This window comes from Peromyscus eremicus, chromosome 10 (assembly GCF_949786415.1).
Source record: "Peromyscus eremicus chromosome 10, PerEre_H2_v1, whole genome shotgun sequence".
Lineage (NCBI taxonomy): Eukaryota > Metazoa > Chordata > Mammalia > Rodentia > Cricetidae > Peromyscus > Peromyscus eremicus.
In genome coordinates, this window is record NC_081426.1 from 6,889,438 (window position 1) to 6,894,869 (window position 5,432).

Here is a 5,432-nt window from a genome sequence, read left to right on the forward strand (position 1 = left end):
ACAAGGAAGGTTTTTTTTAAAAAAAGTGTTATTAAAATATGCAAAGCAGTTCTTCAATTCCAGGAGAAAAGCACTCATCTCAGCTAGGAAGAAAAGGGGAGCAAAGCAATACCAGAAGAAAAATGAAGGAGAAAGGGTATGTGTATGTCTCCACCTCTCTCCATCTCTACTGATTTCACTAGCCAAGATCACAGCAGTTCTATACTGTAGAGGGACATCCGTCAACGCTAATCAATATACGTGGTGTTAGTCATGGATGATAAATTTGAAAGGGATTATAACTGTAAACAGTGATCAATAGAGACTTGCTGGAGGAGACAGAGGAAAAAACAACCTTAAAATGTTACACGGTTAATAAAGTAATGGGGAGAGTCAGCCTTAAACAAAACTCCAAGAAAGCCACAGTGCTTCTGGTTCCTTCTCCTAGGTCGGAGGGAGAGTGGGTGAGTGGTCCTCCCCGAGATCATCTCAGAAGGCAATCACAACTAAAAGGGTGCATTATTAATTCACAGTGCATTTTGTGATCCTTTTGGTTGGAAGGCACATTCTCCATTATCATTTGGTTGAAGATTTGTTCCTGGATCTGAGCTGGCATCACTCAAAGCCCCCAGAGTATAGCTTGCCCTTTCCCCACACCCCCCCTTCCCTCCTGTCTCTTCTCCCCTCCGCAGCTTTCACCACCTCAGGCACATGACTGAGCAGTGCATTCACAAGCGTGACATTCCTCTCTGCAAACAAATATATCCTGAATCCAAGCAAAAGGGAGAAAAAAATGCAGGGAGCCTCTGCTGCTCACCCACAGATGAATGGGTCTATCTGTCTTGTCACCAGAGGTCAGAGCGAAAGGTTACTTCGAGTCTATACCTTAGCTTCTCTGCTGACGTTAGCAGGCAACTTCCTTAAAAATAAAGCAAGATAAAAAGTAAAAAAGAATCCTACCCTAGCAAGCACTTAGCAGGTCCCTCTAGAACCCTTCTGAGATTGTGTCTTCTCACCATCTTTGAAGCCACAGCGCCAGGCCTGACACAGACATTTTTTTTTCTGCTGACCTTTTAGTGTCCTTTCTGCCAGAGTGTGTAAACCATAAGCTGATATATGAAGGCAATTTTTAGTGGTGCCACTTGTATCTGAGTGATTGCACACACTTTACGTTTCTGGTCTGCCACCCCTTCCACCTTTCCAAGATCTCTCTATTTTCTTTTAAGGGAACTGCAACAAAGGTGAAAGCAAGTTTAACTGCTTCCAGACTTTGATGGCCGGAGCACCTGCTTGGGGACTCATGGCTGGCCAGCACGCAGCCGCAAAGCTGAGCTTCCTTTGCTGCTCTAGGGGTCATCACGGCAAGAGGGATGTGGACAGGGATCATACTGACATTCCTACCGATCCCCATACCACCCCCTGCCCTAAGCTACAGCCAGAATTGATAGGTATCAAAGCCGCAGCCTCATTCAAGACTCAAAGAACACAGAGCCATTTTCTCCATAAATTCTTAGAGCTGGGGCCCTGGGGACTTCTTCAGACAGAGTTCAGAGAGGATCGGAGAAGACTAGACAACTGAGGGGAGACACCAGCTGGCAGGGCCATGCAGAGCATCCATGCTCAGCCCTTCTGCTGTTGTCCCATCTCTCTAGGAAGCCACGGCTGTCTTTCTGTGTAGCATTGCAACTGCAGTCTTTCTAGGTTCCGGGATATGCTTGGACTCTGCAGGAACACTCTAAGGGTAGCAAGAGATAGCACCCACTCTCACTCCAAGTTCAGAGGAAAAGCCCCTGAAGCATTCTCATATCCCATCCCTTCAGTTGTCAATGTCAAACAAAGAAGCATGAAATGGTTCAAAGCTCAAGGAGACCCATCAAGAGTATCCTGGCTATCTCAAGTAAGACTTAAGGTCATCCCCAACTACCTGGTTCCAATGTTCCAAGAGACTATGCACCCCAGCAGCCAATGAAGATGACTCTTGAGAGATTTTCACTAGACTCCTCATCAGATGTACTCTAGCCAGTGTATCTTAACCATATACGGGCAAACAAAAGAATTTACTAATATTTTAAGATGAGAAATATGATTTTGACACATTTGTTCAACTCATTCCCTTTCTCCATCATGGCTTGAGTGATAAGGAAATACAGTGAACCTCTAGAAATCATCCAGTCTGAAAACTTGCCTATGTCCCAGAATGCCAGATCACGAAGGTTATTAGCAAGCTGTACCCACCTTGCTGCAAGATTCTTGGGGAGTGGTTCTCAACTGTGGATAGATATTCGGAAGGCGCTTTGTGCATGGAGAAGTCATTAATAATAGGTGTGACAAATAAGAAAAGAGTGAGAAAGCAGGAGTCAGCAACTGGCCAGAGTAGCACAAGCTAAAACCAGTTCAGAAAAATGGGCAGCAAACAACTGTCACGTCCCAGGCCTTGTGAGAAAGTAGAGCAACTCTACAGAGTCTAGAGACAGCCCCTTCCCATCTTTTCTTTCAGGATCCTGATCTGAATTCCCAGTGCATACAAAGTGACCAAATTCTATTTGCCATCTGGAAGAGAGTACAGAGCTAGGTGGGCCAGGGCAGTCCCCAGAGAGGGAGTTCTGGGAGCTGTGGCTTCCCTTGGCTGCCATTCATAACTAACATCTTGACTGACCGAGGAGTCTGGGTCCAAGGGTTAATTAGGACATGGCCATACCATTTTAATCTGCCAGTTCCTAAGTACTCCTGGCCAATGGAGGTAAGCACTCCATCCTAGACTCTCCCTCTTCCAAAAGAGACAAAGTTTTAGAGGCATTCTAGTGAGGAGCCTGGAGCATAGCAGCAGTGACAGCCCTCAGGCACGGACTTTGGGCATAATTACAGTGTGAGGAATCTTAGTATTCTGGAGGCTGAGGCAGGAGGATGACAAGTTCAAGGACAGTCTAATTCTGTCTCAAAAAGAAAAAAAGAAATGAATGAAATCAAAGAAAGCAGAACAGAAGAAGAAAGCCAGTGAGATACTGTTGCCAACTCCACTGAATGCTGTTCTGGATCGGTGTTCTGTACAGAGTACAGTAGACTGCCTTGAGTTGTGTCGAGATGGCAATAACAAGGGCAATTTGTAGTTTTCTGGCCAATGTGAGCAGATCATTGCTCTTGCTAGGGGAAGTTGCAGAAACGGGAATCTGGCCAAGTTAGAGTAACATCATGACTGGAGAAACAGATAAAGGGGTGGAAGGATAGCTTGAGACCTCTCGGGCCACCACATGTTCCCAGTGATGACAAACAGAAAACTCACATGTCACCTCTTCTTCCCAGGGTCGGCAGGACACCTAGCAAAGAGTGGATGCCCATCTTCAGGAGGAAGAGGGACCAGAAACTAGCCCTGCAGGAAAGCTGGCACTTTGGTAGGTGGGGCACCTCTCTGATGCTGGGCTGGAGAGCCCTGAACTAGACCCGTGGTTTGCAGAGTTTCGCAGGGCCCGCTCCTCTTAGGGTCCCCTCCACAGTCATGTGGGCTTCTCTTCCCATGTCTTCCTGTCCTCAGACCACCAAGTCTCATTTCTCCTTGTTCGTTTGTCAGTTCTTATGCTCTTATAGAAGCAGCAGCTTTCCGTTGAAGGAAAAAAAGAAGTTTCTCCTGGAAGAAGACACACTTGAAAACCATTAAAAGGAGTAATCTCCAAGACAAGCTTCAGATCGCCATTCCTGTTTTTTCCTCATTGATTGGTTGGTTGGTGTTCTAAACAGAAAGGAGAGTGAGCTTCATTTTGTTGTTGTGTTGTATTTTGTTTGTTTGTTTGTTTTTTGTTTGTTTGTTTTTTGAGATGGCTTCTCTGGGTAATTTTGTTGCCTGTCCTGGATCTTACACTGTAGACCAGGCTGGCCTGGAACTCATGGAGATCAGCCTGGTTCTGCCTCCCGAGTTTAAAGGCGTGTGCCACTGACGCCACCCAGCAAGAGTGAGCTTTTTGAAGGAGAATCCCCACCACTGAACCTTCACCTCTAGAGATGACAAACCCTTCATTTCACCAAGGGCAAAGCCAGGGCTACATGTCACCCCCTTGTTTCTATGATCTCCCAGCTACCACCAATTCCAACCCCTGGTTTTACTCTGCCTTCAGCAGAGCCCAGAGTGAAGCAGAGGACACTGAGATGAACTAGAAACTTCTATCCCCATACCTTTCCCGCCCACAGCCCCAGCCTTTGCTGTGTTTAAGGTTTCACTCCTGGAGCAGCCAGGAGCTCTGAGGACCTCTTGATTGATGCTGTCAGTGAGAGGAAGCGCTCTAGTGTCAGGAACTGTCTTTTCTTCATTAGGTTTGCAAACATGCCCAGGGGCTACTCTGTGATCTGCTCATCAATAAGTGGAAATCTACTGATAGACTCAAATCCACGCCAAGTGTTAGCAGAGAAAGGACAGGTACCTTGTCAGTTTCCTTCCCCAAATAAGAATACCCAAACATTGCTGCTGTCATTCACTGTAGCCTGAGATCTATGGGGTGAGGGGAAGGCAAGGACACCGGAGCACTGGGATAAGGCTCTTCTGGGTGGGCCAATACCAGGAGCACAGGGTTCAGTGTGGAACTAAAAACCCTGTCAATGAGACACTGAGCTTCTGTCAACATTCACTCTCTCGGGGACCATCAGGGAGCTGCTTGGAAATGGCTGTGCTAGCAGAACTCCGAGTACATCACCAATGACTCATTCGTGAAGGATCTCCTCACGCAGTGTCCAGGAACTGTAGAGGACAAAGGAGGAGGGGATTGGATTTATCAGGATTTCTAAATGTCCTTGCAGAGGAGCTAGTGACCAAGACAGACATTACTGCTAACTTAATGCCCAATAGAAGGAAAGAAAGAAGTACCAGATAGCAGAGGGCTGGAAAGAAAACAACTATGCAGAAACCTTAAGTCCATTAACCCACCTTAAAAAATAAAATTTAAGAATTCTACCTTGTGCCAGAGGAAAAAGAAATCAAAAATATGATTTTTTCTTTAAAGAGCAAACACCAAAATTGCTATTAAGCGAACAGGCATTAGCTTAAGAGCTCTGACCTGCAGATTTCAACAATTAGCATTGAAAGTGATTGTTCACCAATCCACCTTGATTTCCTTAACATAGGATGGGGTAATGTCAATATTGGCAGACAGTTCTTGAAAGCCCAGCTGTGTAGCAATAATGTTGCCTTTGCTGGGCACTTGTGCCACAGAGCAAGGACAGGGGTTAGGAGGCCTTGTTAATGTTGGCTCGTGGTGGCCTTTTCTTTTTCTTTTCTTGTCTTTTTCCCTTCTCATCTCCAGGCTGTGCTCTTTGCCAAGTAGCGTTTCTTACCACTGAACTAGAGAAGTGACCTGTACAGCCTCGCTGGGAGCTCCCAGAGAGGCTCCAAAGGCCGTGTTGAGCATGCTTCTCCTCCATATCGACTGTGCTTTTGCAGGAGCACCTTGGATTCCTACTGGTACCTATCC